The 26182-nt window shown below is 42.4% G+C and overlaps 1 long non-coding RNA gene across 1 annotated transcript in view; it reads left to right on the top strand.

Moving 5' to 3' along the window:
• LOC124011186 overlaps positions 1–16668 on the top strand; it is a 33272-nt gene extending 16604 nt beyond the window's left edge. Inside the window, exons 2-4 of the long non-coding RNA XR_006834554.1 lie at positions 623–691; positions 12435–12528; positions 16081–16668. This is a non-coding gene — a long non-coding RNA (uncharacterized LOC124011186). The remainder of the gene's footprint in view (positions 1–622; positions 692–12434; positions 12529–16080) is intronic.
• The last annotated feature ends 9514 nt before the right edge of the window (positions 16669–26182 follow it).

Here is a 26182-nt window from a genome sequence, read left to right as displayed (position 1 = left end):
TCTAGGAGTTGAAGTCAAGAGGTTGCGTGAGGTGTCCAAATTATTCTGCCTTTGGTACGTATCTTCACTGCAACATAATGGGTGAGTGATGCAAGACGGCTTCGATTCCATGCGCTTCCCTCGATAATAACCTACAGTATTGAGTGATTGATAGACAGATTCAGATTGAGCATGTGCCTCCAAAAATATTATAGGTTACTTTACCTCAATGGGTTTGTCTGTCAGGGCTTCAGATTTCTGTGTTCAATCCCAACTTACTCTTCAAGGCAACATTCGTCAGTAGTTCTGACTGGAAGGATAGGAATACTGTACTGCCATCTTTGATTTGGGCATCCGGGCATCCTTATAAAATGATCTTGCGTCAGCCGATAAAGGCTGAACGTTGTCATTGTAGATGTAGATTAATTAAGGCAAGGCTTACATTAAGCGAAATCCTTACAAAGACGACATGTTTAGGTTTACGTTTCCTCAGAACATCTAAAGGGCATCTGTTTCCGCCTCTGTTCCAGCACATGTGTCCGTCTGATCATGTTTAGTTAATATGCCTGATGTCTGTTCTTCCTAAGCCTCCCTTCTCCTCCTGACCTTTCACCTAAGCCCCCTCTCTCTCTTTGTTGTGCAGGTTGGAGTCCCCTTACCGACGCCCACACAGCCACATACCACGCTCCGCTGTGCAGACACCCAGGCACAGGTAAGTCTGGCCCAGGTGCACCCCACAGTGCCCCTGTCCCTCACGGGCTCACCCCCCGGTCCTCAGGTCAGACCCGGGGCTCAGCATGCAGCTGCAGCAGGTCACAGAGGTGCCCTGACAGGCCCCGACACCCCAGAGATGGTTCTCCAGGCTTGCATGCAGAGGAGTGTTTGAAGTGGGTCTGAGTAGGGCTATGTTACTATGCCTTTAATTAGCTCCAGCAGCTGCTGCTTCCTGGTTGAAGGACCCCGGCACACTCCACCACTCCACTGTCTCCCTAATGTCTTACAGGTGACTGTCAGACACACGTCAGCCTACCAACCATGCTGGACTTAGCTGTCTAACCCGCTCTCACTTAGATTTTACTCTGTCAAAGGGCGGACTGCTTAGCTACACGATGTGGCTGAGACAAGTTGCTCCCGAACATAATCCTGCTTTGTTTTGTTTAGCGAGAAACAAAATAGTGGACGCTCACAACTCTAGCTCAGTAACCAGAGCCAGGGTAAAATTATGCAAATATGTCTCCCATCACCCACTATATTCTTCTAGTTGTTCTCTTTATCACTCTTTAGAAACATTAACAGGTCTGAAGAAAAGGTCAAAAGCAGGGAGAGCTTTCTTCTGATGACAGTAAATGTTCCACTCTGCGTTGCTTGTCTGTGTTTTACGCTCTGACAGAGTTCCTAACTGTTGGAAATTGCCCTTTGAGAACTGACAGCTGGAAATTGATCTCAGATTAGAAGCAAGCACCTCTCTCTCTCCCTGCTATCCTTTGTCACTCCCAAGTTGGCAGATCACTCCTTAAAATCTCTACCAGAGATTTTTTTTTTAAAGAGAGAGACTTCACAGTTGGCTTTGGAATACTAATACCCTGGACTCATTATATTAATGGGGTCCAGATTCCCATCATTGAGCACCAATACCCTTTTAGTTTGCCGGGGTTAGAGGGTGCCCAGTAATTTGAAAGCCCTGACCTGCATATTGAACGCGTTTTAATAGAACCCATTGGAGGCTCCTGGTAGGATATGCAGTAACTCCTCACCTTTACGTTCCTGTTCCTGCACCCTCTCCGTGTGATCTCATCAGATAGTCGCTTCAGTCTCGGATATGACCCGGTCCCAGGGGGAGGGATGTGCAGGCAAGGCAAATTAGACCAGCGGTGTCTGTATCTCAGCCGAGGCCATTCTTTCCAGGAGACGTGAGTCCTTAAGAGGTACAGTGCTTTGAAGTGGAAAGGTGCCCGGTGTAAGACTCTGAAAAAGGAGGTTTTGGGAGAGATTCGTTGGGATTCCCTTCAGGGAACAGCGGGGGAGTCTGGCCTCTCGTTGGTCAATCGTGCATACAGTGCTGATTTAATTACACTGCTGTCGGACGGTCATTGAACGCCTACTGTACAGACCAGGGGGACTCCGTATGTATGGCCGTTGTGACTGTCATCGCCCATTCAACGTGAAGACACCAAGCCAAATCAACCCACAATAAGGGGTGAGCGTCAAGAATGCAGACAGGGGTTCATGAAGAGGGATCTATGGGCAACAATGGTGGAAACCCTGGTAGCAGAGAAAAGAGCATCTACATTGTTTTTAATGGTAATGCACTGTATGCCCATGACGCACAAAGAATCCATAACACAAACTATAAAAGATAGATTTAGAGAAAATGATTATGAACGTGTACATTTTGCATATGTGCCCAACAGCTGAAAGATGTATCGATAGAAAAGCAATGAAGGCTGCATGCTCCTTTTGCTTAACAAAGACTACTAACCAGAAATGCTGATGTTAGATTAAGAAAAGGGTAGAAACATTTGATAACTCTCCTCAACTGCAATGAAGATATCACAATTTGAAAGTGCTTGAGCATTCAGTGATTCTGTTATTGATAGAAGCATTAGGCAACTGCAAGCCCAGAAGCATTCCGGCTATTTCTCGCGAGGAGGCTGAAAGCACATTACAATATAATGATTATCTCCCTCTGATTCTGTGGTGTCACTATGTCGACCTGAGATACTATTGAGCACCGTCAAATAGAAAAGCATCCCTCACAATGAAAGAAGATTATCCATAGCCGGGGAATGAGGTGGCGGGTTTCTTTGTCCTGGCAGGCTGAAATATCCTTAAAACACCCCGTAATAAGACAAGCAGCAGGCATACGCCACAGACAGACAGACAGTGAGATAGTAGAGTGACTACGCCAGAGACAGTGAAAAGAAGGGCTCCATCTGGAGATTACAGCGAACATACAGTAATCCTTTGAGACTAAAAATGGCTGACTCAGGAAGCCAAGCACTAGCAGAATGAGTCACGTATCCAACTACGACATCCCCTATCTGTAAGCATCTGTATTACACAGACAGAAAACAGCACCATACTATAGGACCCTTATAGGAAATCATGTTCAGCTGCTAGGATTTGATGATCATACCCCATTCTTGACAGTAACGATTTCATAAAGCCTTTTTTTGGCTCGATCACTATGGCTGCAACATTGCTGGAGCTCTGTTACTCATGGGTGATCCTAAAAGCAGTCTGCACTGCTGTAGTGGCTCATACACGCCTCGCACTCTAAAGTGTGGCGGTAATTTATCCTCTCCCAAGGGGGGGGGGGGGTTACAAGGCAGATAGAGATCACACGACTACATGACCTGACGGTCTATTCCACAGTACACTCTTCCTCTCCTCCCTACCACACACACACACACTGTGACACAGGTGCACAAGCATGCATACAAAAAAAAACATCCCTTAAGCACACCACAGCTCCCTTTCATCGCAACTAGAGTGCAAAGGCCCATTCCTTGCTCTGGTTGGTTGGTCTCCTGCTTTCTTAAGGTTATAGTCTATTCTGTTTGTTTCAGTGTGTTTAATGAGCTCGCCGGGATTCTGAGTGAAGACATAAGAATCTATAGGGACCCATGGTAGTCCATGACCACGTACATCCTCCTTCTAGAGAATACAACTAAAACTCTCAGAATATCATAAATATATTTGTGAGAAAAGTTTTCAAACATTGCTCATCTTTTAATGTAGTTTCATGTGATGTTTGGCTGTGTTCAATCATTCTACAAATGAAAATAAAACATCTCTTGAGGTTTGCTGCCAATGTGAGCAGAGTCTTTTCTCTCCACTGGTTTTCACAGAAAGAGAGACTCATAAGCTCTTCAAAGATGAGTATTATTTAGAGACTACAATTCATTTGGCAGCTCATATTTTCTGCTCTCAAAGAGCTCAAGCTAGTTTGAGACATACTGTGGGTTGTTTTCATCAGAAGAGAAGAGAAAGAATTTGGCTTGGTCCGAGAACTCACATTCCCCACCCCCTTTTCAAAGATGGACCTTTTTTCATCTCCTAGTGGTCTAGCACATTAGTGTGGTGACTATGTGCTTCACAGGTGGGAGTCTGCCTCCATCAAATAAGCCAGTTCACTAAGGACGGGATTTGGCGCTGTTATTTTTCTATTAGGGAAGAATTATGCTAAGCCTTCAGAAGCCATCTTTGTGTTGCTATGGCAGCCCATATTTCCTGCCGGGTTGTGACCTTGAATGACTACAGTGCAAAGCCAAGTAGCACCGAGACCCTTTGAGGATTAGAAATGTGGACCTCATAGTTATGCAAAACACCTCAGATATGATTGAACCTTGAAAGGCTGAATGACAAGTTTATTGAGATCGCCGCTCTTTTCATCTGATCATTGTCAGTCGAACGTTCCCAATCACTTGGTATCCGTTGATCTGCAGCTTTTCTGCTTGCTTTTGTCTAGGTCAGATCTCTTTGCCAGGATTTGGTGGGCTTTTCATTTATCCAGACACCAAATAGCCTTATACTTCATATTAATCCGTTGTGTCGTTATGTAACAAGATGAATCACGTGATTATATTGATGCAAAAAAAAAAAAATGTAAAAGCCTAACATCTGATGGTATATCCATCACTTTGCTCAATAAAACATCTGCATTTCAATGGATAATTCCTCTGATGCAGAGATTATAGTGCATGCTGGTTACTGTGGCCTTAAAGCGCTCTGGTTTATAGCTTTAAATTATTAATAGTTCAAAAGTATTTAATCAATACTACTATACTGAGGGAACTTGCAAAGATTACCCCCCAAATCAATTGACATGAGGGTTTTTTTTGGACTGTTTTACTCTAAATTTGAATCTAAACGTTGGTTTTGATGTGTAGCCTACACAGCTGGAATGTTAATCAGCTGTGATATTCATTGAAAGTTTGTACATTTCTTGTAATTTTCACTAGTGTTTTCAGGCCAGCCTTCAAAGTCTCAAATGTATTTTCAAGAGAGATGTGTAGACAGCAACTGAAAGCTAACACAAGGATGGGACTTTGAACATACGAGACTGATACTATTGTGGTCACAAAGCACAACAGGAGACTACTTTGAAGAGGAAAGGGCTTTGGGTATCAGATTTAATCTTGGAAATAGTGTCAGAATACAAGCTCAAGTATTAGACCTGTTGAAACGGCATATTAGGACTAGAGAAACCAGGATTGAGTTTAGAGCCACTTCCTTGACTGCTCCCAACTGAAGATTGGGAAAGGTCAAGACTAACTTCAGAGTTTAAACCCAGGATTAGATAGAACACTATGTTTTATTGTAGATTTAGTTGCCCCTCTCAACCCATCAGGATTCAGATGGGAAAGGGGACTTGCTATGCAAAGAACAACTTGACAATTTAGAGTTTTTACAAAATAAAGTGTTGCTATCAGAGCAAAATCTTGCGGTTGGCTTGAGAATTTATCAGTTTCAAGATCAAGCTGTGTCCTTGTCAGTTGATGGGTCTGTAGAAGACATTACACTTTCAGACTATATCTATGCCTTGTCAATTTGGATGCTTCTGGAGTAGAAACAAACTCGACACTAGCCACTCTCACCAACATGATTTTGACAAATACTTGTCAGTTACCCATCTCCTCTAGCAACTTAATCAATCTCCGAGGTCCCAAGGAAATAGGACTGTGAGTATAGATCTATGTGTTTTTGTTCCTCAACCTTCTGCAATGAAATAGTTCTAGTCTTTTGTGTCAGTGTTCGGTTTTGACAAAAGTGACATTCACATATTGGGTTGTTCTGTTGTCACAGTCGTGCCTGGCTTAAAGTGCTCTCCATGTGAGGTTTAGTCCTCTTTGATGTCAGGGTCTCCAGAGATCCGGTTTGAGCATGCTATCTGCTTCAACAGTTCTCTCCCGGCCTCTCGTGCAGAGAGTGACACAGGAACTGCCAGAGCAGAGATTGACTCTTTCATTTCCTCCCAACTACAAATGAAGGATGCTTAGAAAGTAAATTCAGGGGGTGCCAAGCACATTGCAATATTCTGTTGCAACTACTGAAGAAACGGTTGTTTATCATTAGGCTACAGTCTAAGCTTAACATTCTGTTTAATCAATGCTCTGTGGCAACATCCACCACATCCAAACTCAGAGAGCAACATTAACACGAACATAATTATTTTTCCAAGCAAATCTCAAATCTGTCATAAATGAATAGTTAATGATGTAATCACTAATTGTTATGCACCAAAAGTGCCACCTTCTAATAAAAACAAAGATGTCAAACTCAAAATAACAGAGGTCATGCTATTCCAAACTCTGAAAGTGAATCAAGCTCATCTGTTCCCATGTCACAAGGATATAATTAGAGAATCCATGAAGAGAGAAAAAAATCCATAATACTGTTGATTTATTCATTGAAATTGAAAGAAATATGGGCTAGTAGTTGAACTATTTCATTTAAACGAACGTCACAATTTGCCATTTACTCCTCCCCTCATTAGACAACGTGCATCTTAACTGGAATGTACAATTTCACGAAGAAAAGGCTTGATTAATAATGATCTGGTAATCGTGTTTTATGCCTGTAAAGGCGGGAACACGTCCCTCGCGCGGGTTCACCTGAGATGCAACCTGAGCGCCACATGACACTCGGGATTAGCGGCAATTAAAGAAGAATTCTCCAATGTACCGTATGAATTTACCTGACAGTGCCAAAATAATCATCCACCCTTCGTGAAATACGTTATTAAGGGAACCCCAAAGAAAGACATCTGAAATGGGGTGAAGTGTATTTAAAAATGGCTGTGAGTCAAACTAGGGAATTTCTCTTATTTATAAAAAAGAATTAAACGAATGATTGATTGTAGGCTAAATAAAGGATTGCGGACAGTTTTGTCCATACGTGATTGAAGGTGAAATATTTGTTTGGTGTGGTATTATTTCAAACTGGAAAGGGCCGGGTTTTTGCTTTGGTTAAATATTTTGCAATATATTTCACATTCCTTCCAATGTCAGTCCTTCGCCAGTTCAGGCTATGTAACATTGTCACGTTTTCATTTAGGCTAAATAACAGTTAAATTGTTGTTGCCTTTTAGGGGTAGGGAGATATTTCTGTTAAATAATGAAGCAATGAATCCGTTTGTAGAAACGACATGCTTTAATATCATGTAACAGCAAGCGGCTTTACCTTTGTAACCCAAATTGTGAGTCATACAAAAACGGATATGATATCACATGTGTAGCCTATATACGTTATAGGGTAAACTTAGAGAAAGACAGAGCCATGCACCAGATGTGCTCCAATTGGGGTCTACCCTTACATGGCGGGTTATATGCAACTATCAATATTTACACTGTTCAAGGAACACATTCAGTTAAAGGTCACAGTTTCGATTGGTCATGTTATATCCTCTTAGAAAAAAAGATTCTGGATAGAAGCAAAAAGCTTGCTTCATCTGTGGAACCCCTTAAGGTTCTAAATAGAACATACATTTTTTCCCATACAGAACCCCAATGGATCCCATATAGAACCTCAGCCATTGTTGGTTCATTGAAGAAGAACCCCTGGGGTTCTGATGAAATAACCCTACAAAACGGTTCTATATAGAACCTATAGGGGTGCCACATGAAGCAACCAATAGAAGCGTTTTGGTTCTATCCAGAACCTTTTTAAGAGTATACTGTAATGTCTGCCATCAGTGGGCTATGGAAGAAAGACATTTGAGGTGAATTGTGTTTACATTTAGAAAATCATACAGTGACGTCTTGCAGGTGTCATAAAGTTCTGCATTTGATTGGAGCAGACATAGTGCCTTTTTTAACCTGTTGAGACATTATAGGCCTAATAAAATAATGCCATATTTTGAGATAGCTAAATATTGTCTTGATAGAACATGAACAAATGTTCCTCGTATGACCCATTGTTTTCCATCCAATTCAACATTTGTTATAATTGGCTATTTAAGGAATAACTCCTATTTGTTATTTTATTTTGTTATTGGATTTCCTATATTGGCAATTTTGCAGTCCCATAATGTTTAATAGCCAATAGTCCGATGGCTAATTTCATATAGTGTAATGATTTCTAAGACGGACAGCCTTTTCTTAATTCAAGAAAATTAAAAGCTGAACTATGAAAACAAAACAAAAAAGCATTGCGGTTATGGTTTATCATAACAAATTCCAGATTGAAATAATTGCTGACCCATTACAAAGGCCAGTAAGGGCTGTGGAAATCATGTAGGCCTTGGCCTAGGCTAAACCCCAACTGAACGCAATTTGTAGACTAAACGAAACCTCAAATATTTCAGATTGTTACGTTTGCGTGATTTTAATTAGATACGACAATTCATCCCACAAAAGTGTTCTGTGACAAATTGGAATATGCTGCTAATTTACAGTAGCCAACATTTGTCACACACTTCAGAAATCAGAGATTGATGTTTTGATGATTGCACTGCACACAATTTATAGCCTATTTTATTCACAATTAAAATATGCAAAACATCTCTTCTTCATAGTAGCATATTACGAAACAGTGTGTCTATTTATCTCGAAGTTGGAAAATGGTGTTATTCTCTTAAATTATTAATTGACGCCGTAAAATAGGCCTTAGCCTAGCCTAGCTTGCTGACTGCATTCACAGGTGTGTTTTGGTGGACATGGCTCGTCCTTCGGGGGTGAAACTGTTTAGGACACTTTAGAATATACCAAAATAAAGTTACAATGGGATTGATTCAAAGCTCCTGAAATGTTCTCCGCATATCGTCCAGAAAAGGTCCCTTTTCAACTCTTTGGCATTTATGTCCGGTGAAAAAAAAAGATGAGGCCCTCCTCTATCCCATGTAAACACGGCCCTATGCATTGTGTAAATTACGTGGATTAGCCCCCCCTTTGTTGCCAGAACACTGGACCTCAGTGTACACACAGGGACTGACTGATTCAAGCCTCCTCCAAAGACATTTGGCCTTAACTCTCACTGACAAAGTTAAGGAAGTGTTACATCCATTCACTATTTAAATAACTAACATTTCAACCGGAAATAGGTCGTCAGAAAGTAGGCCTACCTGTCATTGTTGAATATATATCAGTTGTTTGGAAAAATATGATTGTGATGTGGATACAAACGTGACTTCTGATTTCACCTTTGAAACTGCGTCAAAGTAGAACGGTATGAAACACTGCATACATTTTGTTTTGTACCGAGAAATTGAAATTACCTTATGTCAAGGTAATTTCCTGGTTCGGCCCGGAAAGGACTTTACCTTATTTTCTATCATTTCAATTTCAATTAGTTGAATTGTTCACAATAATATTATGTCGGGTATTACAGCATAGGAGCAGTGTGTATAATTATATTGAGCAGGGAAACAACAGTTGAAAAATTATTATTAGTGTCCAATGCAATAGCAATGTCAATACTGAATAGAAGGGGGGTCGAATAATACATAGGCTAGTAGGATCTAATGCATAAGTTAAAGATGGCAAATTGTTTCCCGAAATTGGTTCGAGGTTTATGAGTGTGAATGTTTTAATAATAATAATAATAATAATATATGCCATTTAGCAGACGCTTTTATCCAAAGCGACTTACAGTCATGTGTGCATACATTCTACGTATGGGTGGTCCCGGGGATCGAACCCACTACCCTGGCATTACAAGCGCCATGCTCTACCAACTGAGCTACAGAAGGACTCTGATTAAGTGTGTGTGTGTGTGTGTGTGTGTGTGTGTGTGTGTGTGTGTGTGTGTGTGTGTGTGTGTGTGTGTGTGTGTGTGTGTGTGTGTGTGTGTGTGTGTGTGTGTGTGTGTGTGTGTGTGTGTGTGTGTGTGTGTGTGTGTGTGTGTGTGTGTGTGTGTGTGTGTGTGTGTGTGTGTGTGTGTGTGTGTGTGTGTGTGTGTGTGCGCGCGCCGACTAGGTGAAAAGTCTATCGACGTGCCCTTAACCCTAATTGCTCCTGTAAGTCACTCTGGTTAAGAGCTTCAGCTAAATGACTAAACTGTAAATGTGGGTTTTCCTATTTTAGTTGACATTTTATTGAAAAATAGTCTGCAGTCAGATATGAAACGTTTTAAAAGATTTTAACGCCTAATAACTTATTTATTTTGTTTATGCCATAGCCTAAACCTAAAGACGAACATGTATTTGTTTGATTGGTGGCTCACTAAAAGTGAACGATACAAATTTCAGAGTCCCGATTATTCTATTTCGTTATAGGCCATTTCTAAAATATGTGCGCCTAAATTGAGTTAAAAGCGTAATATTTATTCTTTTTGAAAAGAAGACATGAAATTACCACTCATAAATGAAACGAGTCAAATATTAAACTAGGGACTGGATAAATGATGTAAGTGTGTCAGAAATGTGTTCTCAAATTGGGATCTTGTACAAAGTAAAGTTTGCTTTTTAGTTGTACATTTTCTCGCACCTGACACTAACCTTATCTAAAACATCATTTTTGTTTGCTATGAATGTACACAGGTTGTCACACGCCTTGTATTAAATGACCAAATCTGGAGCGAAAATAACCGCTTTTTATCCTCAAATCCCGATGTTTCTGTAGTCTAATATAACTTCACATTCTTATCATCACAATTTTTTATACTTTCCCGAAACATCTGTGTTTCGGTTGCCTAGTTGCTTCTATAGAGAGGTCTGAAAAGATTGTGACGGAAAATGATTGAAACGCAGCAAGGCTCTGATAAATTCATTTGTGATAGGACATCACAATTAGTGAAAGTATGTCTAATAAATGACTCATTAGTTCATTTCTTATCATTTTACGTGGATGATTTGAAACCAACTTAGAATACCGTGACACGATTTTGTGTGGATAGGCCAGCAAGATGATATGATGGCAAAATAAGCTAGAATGTCTACTTGAAAGAGATATGTAATTCTAATGTGTTGAATATTCTATTCTAAATAGGTTGTTCGGCATTGTATAGGTATTACCAATGTAAACAAATAGCAGACCAAGTGATTTAAACAGGGATAAACTCAACAGCTCGTTTTCTTCACCTGTCGCATCCAACTTCCCCCTCATTGATGTAAAAAGTAAACAAGTAAAGGGGTAAAAGATTGTCTGTCATTCAATCTTTTGTCAAACTCGTGGTTCACCCCTTTTGTCAAGTCATAATACAAACGACCCTGTAAAAAAAATGTAACTTTTATCGAAATAAGCCTATTTGAAAGTCAAAAGGCAATATCCTAAAGGTCTCATTGTGAAATCGTCTGAATTTGGATAGTGGGTTGAAATTGTTATCGAAGCGTGAATAGGTACATTAAAATATAGAAAAGGTAGAAAACAATTTGCTGTAAGTTAATGGAATAGTTTTACAGAAGAAAGTCTTGCCTTGACGAAAGTTGACAGAAACATTGCATGTGGTGTTTGTTTTGCTGGCTATGGGAACGAATTACACTTTAAATCATTTTTTTTCCCGCTCCTGCGCACCTGTGATGTATTGAGAACTTGACTTCAGGTGTGCAAAAGTTGATCTGCGGAAAGAAGACAGCGCATGGTTCTTTATATTTAACGAATTTTAATTGATTTGACAAAAATAATCATTTCTAGAGACGCATGTGCTCATTTTCCAAGTAATTTATCAGCCATGTTGTTCGATGCAGGAATCCAATGCGCAAAACGAATCCGATCATGACTGTCGCAATTTGAAGGTCATATAATGTTCAAATTTAGGCCTGTAGCTCGAAAAAGATACTTCTTTGTAAACCTGTCTCTTACCTGTCAATTGTCAATCCAACTGAAATAATGTGGTACCCCTCCTTTATGCTTGAATGTGTGTTTTGTTATGGTCTGATTTGTAAAAATATATTGATCTATAAATTGATCTATAGTATAATCGTAAACCAGAATGCATTGATATGGTGACCAACATAACACAGTGTTGATATTCATTAAACATTTTCAGTTAATTCAATTATGTTGATGCATATCGTCATATTTGACAAAGTAGCCTATTATGAGTAATTCCTTTATTTAGTCTCTGTGTCTGTTAGTCTTCCAGTCAGCAGACCCCATGCAGGCATAGCTTGAACTTGAAAACAATGTATTTAAATCAGCTGCAGTCATAAAACCATCAAAACTGCTCAAATTAAGGACAATGGTAGATTTGAGCTGCTATTTGAATAACAAGACACATGTTTTGCGGTGATGTATGGTGCAGTGTATCGTAATGAATCGTCTAAAAATGGATCCTGGATGGACTCATGTTCATCATTAGGGGTTCACTCATACAACTCACTGCCAATATCAATTTACCATATTTGAAAAGGTAAATACACCATAAAACAAATAAAAGATGCACCAAGAGCCACATCTATCAATATGTTTTCCTTTTGAAAGTGTGACCTCATGTACTTGTATGATCCTGTCATTGTTTTGTCTAGTCCAGGCTGCAGACGGTGTTAATTGGGCTGTATTTGACTTTGTGTGCAGGACGAGCCAACGGAACATCTGACCATGAAGTTTGCCAGGCTGTGGATCCTCCAGCGCTGCAACCACAGAAAGTCATTCTCCATCCATATTAAAGGTACATAAAGATTGTCAACATTTTTTTGTGTGAAATGCACATCATATGTCATGGTGGTACTGGGCAAAAGAAAAGTGCATAATAAAATAGAAGAGAAAATCAATCCATTTTTACTTTTTATTTTTTATTTAACCAGGTAGGCTAGTTGAGAACAAGGTCTCATTTACAACTGCGACCTGGCCAAGATAGAGCAAAGCAGTGCAACACATACAACAACACAGAGTTACACATGGGATAAAGAAACGTACAGTCAATAACACAATAGAAAAGTCTATATACAGTATGTGCAAACGTAGTAAGATAAGGTAGATAAGGCAATAAATAGACCATAGTGGCGAAATAATTACAACTTAGCAATTAAACACTGGAGTGATAGATGTACAGAAGATGAATGTGCAAGTAGAGACACTGGGGTGCAAAGGAGCAAAACAAATTATAATGGGGATGAGGTAGTTGGATGGGCTATTTACAGATGGGCTATGTGCAGGTGCAATGATCGGTAAGCTGCTTTGACAGCTGATGCGTAAAGTTAGTGAGGGAGATATGAGTCTCCAGCTTCAGTGATTTTTGCAATTTGTTCCGGTCATTGGCAGCAGAGACCTGGAAGGAAAGTCGGCCAAAGGAGGAATGGCATTGGGGATGACCAGTGAAATATACCTGTTGGAACACGTGCTACGGGTGGGTGCTGCTATGGTGACCAGTGAGCTGAGATAAGACGGGGCTTTACCTAGCAAAGACTTATAGATGACCTGGAGCCAGTGGGTTTGGCGACAAATATGAAGTGAGGGCCAGCCAACGAGAGCATAGTGGTGGGTAGTATATGGGGGCTTTGGTGACAAAACGGATGACACTGTGATACACTACATCCAATTTTCTGAGTGTTGACATCGCCGAAGTCAAGGATCTGCAGGATAGTCAGTTTTACGAGGGTATGTTTGGCAGCATGAGTGAAGGATGCTTTGTTGTGAAATAGGAAGCTGATTCTAGATTTAATTTTAATTTTAATTTTAATTTTTAATTTTGGATCGGAGATGTTTAGTGTGAGTCTGGAAGGAGAGTTTACAGTCTAACCAGACACCTAGGTATTTGTAGTTGTCCACATATTGTAAGTCAGAACCGTCCAGAGTAGTGATGCTAGAAGGGTGGGTATGGGCAGCGATCGGTTGAAGAGCATGCACTTAGTTTTGCTTGCATTGAAGAGCAGTTGGAGGCCACGGAAGGACTGTTGTATGGCATTGAATCTCGTCCAGAGGTTTGTTAACACAGTTTCCAAAGAAGGGCCAGAAGTATACAGAATGGTGTCGTCTGCGTAGACGTGTATCCGAGAATCACCAGCAGCAAGAGCAACTTCATTGATGTATACAGAGCAAAGAGTATGCCCGAGAATTGAATCCTGTGGCACCCCCATAGAGACTGCTGAACTCTATCTGAGAATTAGTTGGCGAACCAGGTGAGGCAGTCATTTGAGAAACCAAGGCTGTTGAGTCTGCCGATAAGAATGTGGTGATTGACAGAGTCGAAAGCCTTGGCCAGGTCGATGATTACGCCTGCACAGTATTGTCTTTTATCGATGGTGGCTATGATATCGTTTAGAATACCAATACCAATGTCAGGTCAACCAATGGGTGAGATAGATTGTTACAGAGGAGATGGTAGAGCATACAGTGTACTTCCCTGTTGATAATTGTTACAGTTTTTCTTCCTCCATTGATGTTTTGAGATTGGACTGTAGCTCAAATAGTACTTTAGCACATAGGGTTCACCAATTGGTGGCACCTCGTTAGTCAGTATGTGTTCCACCTGTACTGGTTGGTCCATCTCGTTAGTTGGAATGGGGTTTCCATCTGTACTGGCACAGGTGATATTTAAGAGCGGCTAGCCCAATCCTCCAATTGTCTTGAGAGATGTGGAGGGTCAACACCTTTAGTTGGCTCTCCCTGTTTGATTTCTAGAAAGACAATCCTTTATCTGTTCTTCCCTGTTTTTGTTTTGCTCCACTTTTTGGTTTGCTTCCTGTCTTTAAGTTTGGTGTGGGTTTCTCTTTTGTTTGCCTCTTAGTGGGTGCTCATGCCAGTCAACTTTCAGTGGACACCCCCATGAGTGTCTTTCAGAACCACTCCTAAAACCCCACCTGTTTCGTTTTGGTTGTTGTCAGTGACTCTTTGTTAGTTCCTCCTTCTGTTTGAGTGACATTTTTGGTTTTATAGGCTGTGGAATGTAACAAGAATACAGTGTACAGGTGCATGTACCTTATAAAGATGAGAGAGAGAGACTCTAAAGGTAATCTGGGCAGAAGGAGGACCCTGGTTGCAGTAGAGAAAGGCTGGAGCAGAAGGGAAAGCGAGCAGACCATAGCATTTAAAAAACAATTACCCCCCCTTTCTCCACAATTTGTAGTAGTTACAGTCTTGTCTCATCGCTGCAACTCCCATACGGACTCGGGAGAGACGAAGGTCGAGAGCCACGCGTCCTCCAAAACACAACCCAACCAAGCCGCACTGCCCATCCAACTCGGAAGCCAGCTGCACCAATGTGTCGGAGGAAACACCATACACCTGGCGACCTGATCAGCGTTCACTGCGCCCAGGCCCGCCACATGAGTCGCTAGTGCACAATGGGACAAGGACATCCCTGCCGGCCAAACCCTCCCTAACAGGGACAACGCTAGGCCAATTGTGCCCCATGGGCCTCCCGGTCGCGGCCGGCAGCGACAGAGCCTGGACTCAAACCCAGAATCTCTGTGCCTTAGACCACTGTGCCACCCGGGAGGCCGCGACGATAGCATTATGGTTGAGGTAGTGAGTAAGGTAGTGTCATCCTAATGTCAGTGAAGCCAAGGTGAGGAGGCAGATAGGATAGACAGGAACAACTGGCCTGACACAGACCAGGTGGATTCATATGCCTTCATACAAAGATCAAGATAGGAAGATGACCCCATTGTCACATTGTATAGTTCATATTCCAAACCACTGGTTATCAATCTATAAGCATGTGTGTCCAAGTGTTTATGTGTGTGTGACCCCTGTGTTGAGGCAGCCACGTCCCTTGAACACACCAGGCTCCCTTCTAGCAGGGGCAAGTTAACATTCTACTATATTCTCTCCCCCCTCCCTTTCCCTTTGTCCTAAGAGGGCAATTAAGGAAACAAACGTTTTCCCCCAGATTAGCTGACTGCCAGCTTTGCATACTAATGTAATGCCAAGTGGTTACAAATAGTGAGTGCTCTAATTACCGCCACTGTTTTCAATCAGAAATTGCTCGATTTCCCAGGATGAGGTCTCCATGGCTGGAGAAAAAAAACACAACCTGACAGAAGCTATAGACAATCATCATCTGTGTGTGCGTGTGTGTGTGTGTGTGTGTGTGTGTGTGTGTGTGTGTGTGTGTGTGTGTGTGTGTGTGTGTGTGTGTGTGTGTGTGTGTGTGTGTGTGTGTGTGTGTGTGTGTGTGTGTGTGTGTGTGTGTGTGTGTGTGTGTGTGTGTGTGTGTGTGTGTGTGTGTGTGTGTGTATGCAAATAATCTCATCTGCCTTTCTCTGTGTGTGCATCTCAGCCCTCTCCATCACTGGTGCCCCTGACAACACAGGAAATGGATCCCACCCGACGGCAGACTCAGCCTCCACACTGTTTATCACCACAATTATCCCCCATTCATTCACAGGCTTATAAGGTAAACTGCCATTCAGTGATGTGAAACCACAGGTCTGGACTGGCAATTTGATGTAATTGTGCCGCTGTGATCATCTGTAGTCGGAGCTAGGCACCTCATTTACTGTGGCATTCTATTGGAGGGAGAAAATTAGAACGAATGAGTCTTTGATTTTTGGAGAGGGACAATGGTGTAGTATAATGTGGCTGAGATCAAACGGAATGGAGGTAGATGTAGAAAGGGGCAGCCTGCTGGATGCATCGACCAAGCCCAGGGAGGGGAGGGGGGACATCCTCCCACTACCATGGCACAGAGCACTGTGAACCCGGTGACAAGGACATGTTCCCTGGCTGGGCCTGAGAGTGGGTCTGGGTCCCCCCAAAGGACACGCACACAGGACCCGTCCAGGACCCCATCCGCTGGCCTTAACTGACCTTTAGCTAATGGAGGTCTGGCCTCTGATCAATGCACTGAGAGACTGGCGGAAACCATCTTGCCTTTTCTTTCTGAGAGCGGGGATGGAGGGGGCAAGGGGGACAAAGGGGACAGAATTGGACGGAGCCAGGAGCCAACATGGGGCCATCGACCCTGCCACTCTCCCATACTGTGGGTGATATCTGTGCCAGCGGGCCTGGGGATGGTAATGTCACTCTGCCCTGCCACTGAGGAAGGACGGCCAACCACTCTGTCTCTGTCTCTATGCTGTAGGGAGGGAAAGTCAGTGCAGATCCACTTGTGAATGTCAGATTCATCTATAATAATGGCTATTATGGCTTTGTGGTTGAATGCGAATCAGCTTTATCAGTAGGATATACGGCAGTTAAGAATCTTGTGAAAAAACCAAATGTTTATGACAAGTTTATGGCCAATTTTGCATTGAAACTCTGTTTAGTTGTCCTCATAGGATAACCCTCTGTGGTTTGGGATGAGTTGGACCTCAGAGTGAAGGAATAGCAGCCAACAAGTGCTCAGCATATGTGAGAACTCCTTCAAGACTGTTGGAAAAGCATTAAATAAAGAAAAACCCTTGAATGAGTAGGTGTGTCCAAACTTTTGACTGGTATTGTACATGGAACCCCAAAGCGGTTCTATCTGGAACCAAAAAGGGTCCATGAAAGGGTTCCCCTATGAGTACAGCCGAATAAAAAACACTTTACGGTTCTCTGTACGAGCCAGATGGTTCACTACTGTACCTTTCATCATAGTAGCCTCTGAGGCACATCCCACATTACCATAGAACAACAAATGAATAACAGCCTTTGTATCGTAATGAGATACACGCTTCCTAACAATGATGCAAAGCAATTCATATGACAAACTGCAGATAAATCACATTCCATATGGAGAGGGACAAAAGCTCAGAGGTAGATTTGGCACGGTTTGCTCTTTTTATTAACATTAACAGCAATGTGATACTCAAACCTCCTGTGACCTTTTCAAAGTATGCCCTATTCTCATAAGAGCCACTCATTAGGACAAGCAGAAGGAAAAGTGCAGAGAGAGAGAGAGAGAGAGAGAGAGAGAGAGAGAAAGCTTGAAAATGCACAGAGTACAGTCCAAAAATGACATTATAAACATGATTATCATATTGGAAATGCATAAAGATGTCATGCGGTCACTGCGGGCCAGCGGTAGGGGATACTGTCTGTGTGTGATTACTATGCAGTTACACTTAGGCCCGCTGACGGACCGACTGAGGAGGATACGAGGCAATCTTAGCGGGGCATGTCTGGCCTATGACAGGCTCAACTTGCTAGCGTTTCCTCCTTATCGGGAGCTGGGGATGACAAGACTAATTGAAAAGATCCTTCGTTTTCTTCCTCACATATAAATGGATTACAGTCTTTGCCTTCATGCTTTGGTCCTATGTTTACTCAATGAGATCTGACACTAGAGTGGAGGGATAGGTCCACTCCCAATTCTATCCCACACACCTGGCCCGATTCTGCCCAATTCCATACTAACAATCAGCGCCTCAGTCTCCATCTCCCACCCTCCTGTGTCTCTTATCTAGCAGGCCAATAAACACACAAATCCCATCATACTATATACTCTACACATCTTAAAGGGATGCTTTATGCTAGCAGATAACCATAGACTTCCAGTCATTGCGCTAACGCTAGGTAACATTGGCTCACAAAACTACCTAGAACGTCCTTCATACTGGACACAGAGACATACAAATAGTGTCCACTAATTCATCTGACTCTGGGCAAGTAGATAAAGGGCCTCTTTGGCAAAATCCTGAAGTAGCCTTTTAATATATTTATAGGTGTGGTTATATGGTGTTGGGGGGCTGACACCCTTGGTCAGGGACTTACGGGGGGTGCAGGGGAGCGATGGGAGAGATGCAGAGAGAACCCCGTGGACCCACTGAGTGGCGTGGCAGACTCCCCAGCCTCCTGCTAGGATTTGTTGGAATGTGAGAGAGGAGGATCTCAGCGCCAGGCCAGAGCCATGCAGACTTCATGCCATCTGTCTCCCCCTCCGTCCTCCCTTTGCCAAACTCATCAGACCTTTTTTTTCTCTCCTTTTCATCCCTTGTTCACAAGACATACTGGGATCTGCTAACGCACTGGAGGAAAGAATGAAGGGAAGAAATGGAAGAAGAGCTCAATAAACAAATGAATATGTATTCATGGGGTTGATGTACTGACATCCTGTACAATATACAGTATCTGTGACGGAGAAACTGAGTCTTCATGTTGTATCAAAGTTTAATCACCATAAAACACTTCCAAGAGTCAGTAAAGTCAGTCAGTAAAGTCAGTCAGTAAAGTCAGTCAGTAAAGTCAGTCAGTAAAGTCAGTCAGTAAAGTCAGTCAGTAAAGTCAGTCAGTAAAGTCTAACACTGTAATGAAGGCATCAATGTCAAAAAATGTGTTCCTTTTAATAACAATGACCCATACGTATTTAACTTCCATTGTCCTTCAAGAATGGCTGAATATTTTCTTGTGGTGTACCTGGGTAGGACTGTGTGGTAGTGGCACACCATAAGTGAAAACAAAAGTCTGTTGTAATTCCAACTCATGCATTGTGTTATGGCAGAAACATGGCAGATTCATTATCACAACTGTTAATATGATGTCATATCTGCCCTTCCGTTTATTGACGACCCAATAAACGGTATCATAAATAACAGTATGTTGTTGATGTGTTCATTTGAACCAGTAATGAAGTGAGGAAAACAGACAGCTACCAACCTTCAATGACCAGGTCCACTTCTCATCCACCAATCCCTGAAAACAAACATTTTCCAACATGAAGGTTTTGACCACAGATAACACATTCCAAACAACCACTCAATCACTGGCACGTTGAGGAGGGCTCAGGATCAGGATTCAACTGGCATAATGAAATCATAAACAGATCCCCTCATCAAATGGCTCTGTGAGTCGTGTGGTGGTCTGATGGGGTTGACCCCTCACCCTCTCCCTGTGGGGGGTGGCTGGGGAGGGGGGCACGGGAGATCACACGACGGCCCTGTTCGGGCTCCATGTCCACACAGACTGGCCTGTTCAGAGAGGGTGGAGGGGTGGAAGTGTACCCCCTCGTCCGAAAGAGAGCACCAGGTGGCAGGGATGTGGGCAGGGGGCTTTTGATGCTGACCCCTGGTCTCTGGGCTGGGATGGCCCTAGTCATTGATCCAGCCAAGGGAGGGAGGGGAGCCAGGTGCCCCTTGTGGGGCTTGGAATGAGCTGCCACAGTCTGGACGTTGAGGAGAGGAATCTGGGCCACACTGGTCCCAGTCACGCCGCTAGCCCGAGCCCCAGTGTTAACTGACTATAACATTGTTGACCGGCTATAACATTGTTGACCGGGTGATGGACTAAATGCTTGATTCAAGCCGTATCGCCGAAGTTGAGAGCTATAGTGTGATTTAAGTTTAAATGCAATGTTCCCGCGCTTGTGGAGACTGCATTCACAGTAAACTTTGCATATGTCAGCTCAATCGGAAATTACCATCACATTTTAAGTGCGATATAACGCTGAACTTCGGCGAAACGGATTGAATCAAGACCTTACATTGGCAGCAATAGGGTAATTATATATATATATATATATATGTATATATTTATATTTTATTATTTTTTAATTTTACCCCAGTTTATCCAGTACGGACTCGGGAGAGGCGAAGGTCGAGAGCCATGCGTCCTCCAAAACACAACCCAACCAAGCCGCACTGCTTCTTTGACACAATGCCCACTTAACCCGGTACCCAGCCGCACCAATGTGTTGGTGACTGTGACAACGTGCACTGTGCCCTGCTCACCATAGGAGTGGCTAGTGCACGATGGGACAAGGACATCCCCTCCGGCCAAACCCTCCTGATAACCTGGACAACGAATTGTGTGCCCCATGGGTCTCCCAGTCACAACAAAGCCTGAACTCGAACCCAGAATCTCTAGTGGCACAGCCTTAGACCACTGCGCCACCCGGGAGGCCCTAAAATATGTATTTTTAACTAGTGTCGATGCATGGATTCTTTGATTGGAAAAGTTTCTAATTTAAACGGGGTGATTGCTGAATATAACAGAAAGTAATGCAAGGTAACACACTGAAAAATTAATGCTGAGTGGTGGTGACTGACAGCCGTGTTAGGTACCCAACCAGATTAAAACAGGAGACACAGACAGAGCAGAATTCCTCACCATTGTCAGGGGTGTAATAACAACATCAGCCGCTACATGAATAAGAGGAAAAAACAAACACGTTTTTTAAAGTGTGATCATTGAGTGTATTATTTTGGTGCGGTGTTAAATCTGAATTTCACTCGAGTGTTGTATAAAATGCATGACTGGAATAAATAAGAGTTAGAGCAAGCCAGTGAGAAATCATTGTTACAAATGTGAGCACCATTACAAATCCATGCATAAAGCTTACTGTGGTGTAGCCAGTCTCTTTCATTCATAATGAGATGATGTCCTGCTCAAGTAGCTGGAAGAAGACATTACCTTGAAATCTGCCAGCATTCCCAACACTGTGTCTGGGCCAGGCTTGGAGGAGGGTTAGTGTTCTCAGTATCTAAGCACTGTCTATAAGATGTTTACCGCACACATACACACCTGCACACTCCACTCACACTAAAGTGCCCACGCACACACACGTGCACACACACAAGCACGTGCACACACTCACGCACACAGGGAAATTAACGTGCACATACAAACACACAAAAGACAAGGACTACAATTCTGACACTTCCCTGGGGCTTGGATGTGAAAGCAGGCTGGATAGAAGAAGAATGAATATGTGTCTGATTCCAACAGCAGCCAATAGGAGAGTAGTACCTTACACCCAGTGCTCTCTGATAGGTTCTCCTGGCACTCTTCATCTCCGGGTCCGTATCATTGTCTTTAATCACAAGCACACCGGCAGTCCAACCCAGAGACAAGACCCAGGGAGGGGTGGAGGGATGGAAGGAAGGAGGAACGGAACAGTAGAAGCAGCCAGGGTGTTATAATGAATCAAGTATTATAAACAGTTAGCACATCAAAAGCATACGGGGGCCATGGTATCATACATTAAAGTAACATAGTATAGCTTAATGTCTCCTAAGGCATGTTATGGTGACGCTGCTTTGATTTGAAATGCATTGTGTGCCCGGCGAATGGATTTGTGCGAGTGGAGAGCGAAAGGGTGGCGTAGGTGCAGACCATAATTTAAAAACAACCTCATAGGCTCTTCAAAGCCTTTGTGATTGAGGGTATTTAGTGTGCACTGGTGTAAAAGAGACCCAGATATTTAGCACTTACTGCTGCAGGAGAGACCTGGATATTTAGCACCTACTAGTGTAGGGGAGACCCAGATATTTAGCACTTACTGCTGCAGGAGAGACCCGGATATTTAGCTCTTACTGGTGTAAGACAGACCTGGATTTTTAGAGCTTACTAGTGAAGGAGAGACCTGGAAATGTAGCACTTACTGGTGCAGGAGAGACCCAGATATTTAGTGCTTACTGGTGCAGGAGAGACCCAGATATTTAGTGCTTACTGGTGCAGGAGAGACCCAGATATTTAGTGCTTACTGGTGCAGGAGACCCGGGCCACGGCTGTATAAACAACAGATATGCTGGTGTAGGTGGTGATGCATAGACCTACAGTTGAAGTCAGAAGTTTACATACACTTAGGTTGGAGTCATTAAAACTTGTTTTTCAACCACTCCACACATTTCTTGTTAACAAGCTATAGCTTTGGCAAGTCGGTTAGGACATCTACTTTGTGCATGATACAAGTAATTTTTCCAACAATTGTTTACAGGCAGAATATTTAACTTATAATTCACTGTATCATGATTGCAGTGGGTCAGAAGTTTACATGCACTAAGTTGACTGTGCCTTTAAAGAGCTTGGAAATTCCTAAATAATATCATGGCTTTAGAATCTTCTGATAGGCTAATTGACATCATTTGAGTCAATTGGAGGTGTACCTGTGGATGTATTTCAAGGCCTACCTTCAAACTCAGTGCCTCTTTGCTTGACATCATGGAAAAATCAAAAGAAATCAGCCAAGACATCAGAAAAATAATTGTAGACCTCCACAAGTCTTGTTCATCCTTGGGAGCAATTTCCAAATGCCTGAAGGTACCACGTTCATCTGTACAAACAATAGTATGCCAGTATAAACACCATGGGACCACGCAGCTGTCATACCGCTCAGGGAGGAGATGCGTTCTGTGTCATAGAGATGAATATACTTTGGTGCGAAAAGTGCAAATAAATCCCAGAACAACAGCAAAGGACCTTGTGAAGATGCTGGAGGAAACGGGTACAAAAGTATCTATATCCACAGTAAAACGAGTCCTATATTGACATAACCTGAAAGGCCACTCAGAAAGGAAGAAGCCATTGCTCCAAAACCGCCATAAAAAAGCCAGACTACGGTTTGCAACTGCACGTGGGGACAAAGATCGTACTTTGTGGAGAAATGTCCTCTGGTCCGATGAAACAAAAATACAACTGTTTGGCCATAATGACCATCGTTATGTTTGGAGAAAAAAGGGGGATGCTTGCAAGCCAAAAAACACCATCCCAACCGTGAAGCACAGGGGTGGCAGCATCATGTTGTGGGGGGTGCTTTGCTGCAGGAGGGACTGGTGCACTTCATAAAATAGATGGCGTCATGAGAAAGGAAAATTCTGTGGATAGCAACATCTCAAGACATCAGTCGGGAAGTTAAAGCTTGGTCGCAAATGGGTCTTCCAAATGGACAATGACCCCAAGCATACTTCCAAAGTTGTGGCAAAATGGCTTAAGGACAACAAAGTCAAGGTATTGGAGTGGCCATCACAAGCCCTGACCTCAATCCCATAGAAGATTTGTGGGCAGAACTGAAAAAGCATGTGCGAGCAAGGAGGCCTACAAACCTGACTCAGTTACACCAGCTCTGTCAGAAGGAATGGGCCAAATTCACCCAAATTATTGTGGGAAGCTTGTGGAAGGCTACTCGAAACATTTGACCCAAGTTAAACAATTTCAAGGCAATGCTAATAAATACTAATTGAGTGTATGTAAACTTCTGACCCATTGGGAATGTGATGAAAGAAATAAAAGCTGAAATAAATCATTCTCTCTACTATCATTTCACATTCTTAAAATAAAGTGGTGATCCTAACTGACCTAAAACAGGGAATTTTTACTAGGATTAAATGTCAGGAATTTTTCAAAACTTGAGTTTAAAGGTATTTGGCTAAGGTGTATGTAAACATCCAACTTCAATTGTACATACATACCACATGATTAATACTCAGTATAAACAACAACAACAAGATTTGGCAAAGATTTTATTCATTTTGCACCTATTATCAGATTACCGTGCACATTCACTGGAAAGAAAAATGTCTCATTTGATGTTGCAATTGATCTTTTTCCGCCTCATAAACCATGAATCCTGAATCCTGCATTTGCCAATATTGCACTAATACTCCTTTAAAAAATGAAGACGGATGGTAGTAAGACATCTTTCTCTCTCTCTCTCTCTCTCTGCCCCCGACGCCAGGCAATTATCCTAATCTACCTTCCTCCTCTGCTCCTGCTCTCCTCTCCTCCAACGCATCACGCTGCTATGGACCACCTCTGTGCCTTCATTATCAGCTTTGGGAGTGTCTAATGGCTTGGCTCGCTCACGGCGCAGTCAGATGGAGGAGAGAGAGAATGCTGCTGAGGAAGAGAGACAGAGGGACTGGGGAGCGGGGGGGGGGGGCAGCACTGTAGGGAGACAGCACTAAAAGTTAACATCTCAATCACTCGGGACAATACTGCCAGAGTCTGTTAGCTTTAGCTTTTCAGATGTCACCCTGAAGACGAATGGCGGTGGGACGAGGTTGTCTGTCACATTGCAATGTCAAAGAGGTGGTGAGGGAAGGACACTTTAGAGGAGGAGACAGATTGTGTGGTGTGTGTGTGTGTGTGTGTGTAGGGGGGGGGGGGTTCTTCGACCTAAAATCCTCAAAAGTCCCGACAAGGATAGTAAAACAGGGAAAATTCTCCCTCTTGGGGACATTTCCCACGTCCCTATGAGGACAAGGGCTATTTTAGCTTAAGGGTTAGGTTTAGGTTTAGGGTTACAATTAGAGTTAGGGGTTAGTGGTTAAGTTTAGGGTTAGGGTTACAATTAGAGTAAGGGGTTAGTGGTTAAGTTTAGGGTTAGGGTTACAATTAGAGTAAGGGGTTAGTGGTTAAATTTAGGGTTACAATTAGAGTAAGGGGTTAGTGGTTAAGTTTAGGGTTACAATTAGAGTAAGGGGTTAGTGGTTAAGTTTAGAGTTACAATTAGAGTAAGGGGTTAGTGGTTAAGTTTAGAGTTACAATTAGAGTAAGGGGTTAAGGTTAGGGTTAGGGTTAGGTTTAGGGTTACAATTAGAGTAAGGGGTTAAGGTTAGGGTTAGGTTTAGGTTTAGGGTTACAATTAGAGTAAGGGGTTAGGGTTAGGGTTAGGTTTAGGGTTACAGCTAGAGTAAGGGGTTAAGGTTAGGGTTAGGTTTAGGGTTAGGGTTACAATTAGAGTAAGGGGTTAAGGTTAGGGTTAGGGTTATATTTAGGGTTACAATTAGAGTAAGGGGTTAAGGTTAGGGTTAGGTTTAGGGTTAGGGTTACAATTAGAGTAAGGGGTTAAGGTTAGGGTTAGGGTTACAATTAGAGTAAGGGGTTAAGGTTAGGGTTAGGTTTAGTTTTAGGGTTACAATTAGAGTAAGGGGTTAAGGTTAGGGTTAGGTTTAGGGTTACAATTAGAGTAAGGGGTTAAGGTTAGGGTTAGGTTTAGGGTTACAATTAGAGTAAGGGGTTAAGGTTAGGGTTAGGTTTAGGGTTACAATTAGAGTAAGGGGTTAGGGTTAGGTTTAGGGTTACAATTAGACTAAGGGTTAGGGTTAGGGTTAGGTTTAGGGTTACAATTAGAGTAAGGGGTTAGTGGTTAAGTTTAGGGTTACAATTAGACTAAGGGTTAGGGTTAGGGTTAGGTTTAGGGTTACAATTAGAGTAAGGGGTTAGTGGTTAAGTTTAGGGTTACAATTAGAGTAAGGAGTTAAGGTTAGGGTTAGATTTAGGGTTACAATTAGAGTAAGGGGTTAAGGTTAGGGTTAGGTTTAGGGTTAGGGTTACAATTAGAGTAAGGGGTTAAGGTTAGGGTTAGGTTTAGGGTTAGGGTTACAATTGGAGTAAGGGGTTAAGGTTAGGGTTAGGTTTAGGGTTACAATTAGAGTAAGGGGTTAAGGTTAGTGGTTAAGTTTAGGGTTACAATTAGAGTAAGGGGTTAGTGGTTAAGTTTAGGGTTACAATTAGAGTAAGGGGTTAGTGGTTAAGTTTAGAGTTACAATTAGAGTAAGGGGTTAAGGTTAGGGTTAGGTTTAGGGTTACAATTAGAGTAAGGGGTTAAGGTTAGGGTTAGGTTTAGGGTTACAAATAGAGTAAGGGGTTAAGGTTAGGGTTAGGTTTAGGGTTACAATTAGAGTAAGGGGTTAGGTTATGGTTACGTTTAGGGTTACAATTAGAGTAAGGGGTTAAGGTTT

The sequence above is a fragment of the Oncorhynchus gorbuscha genome, linkage group LG23 (assembly GCF_021184085.1).
Source record: "Oncorhynchus gorbuscha isolate QuinsamMale2020 ecotype Even-year linkage group LG23, OgorEven_v1.0, whole genome shotgun sequence".
NCBI classification, from domain to species: Eukaryota; Metazoa; Chordata; class Actinopteri; order Salmoniformes; family Salmonidae; genus Oncorhynchus; species Oncorhynchus gorbuscha.
The sequence above is the reverse complement of the archived record's forward strand: the minus strand, read 5'-3'. Positions and strand labels throughout refer to the sequence as shown.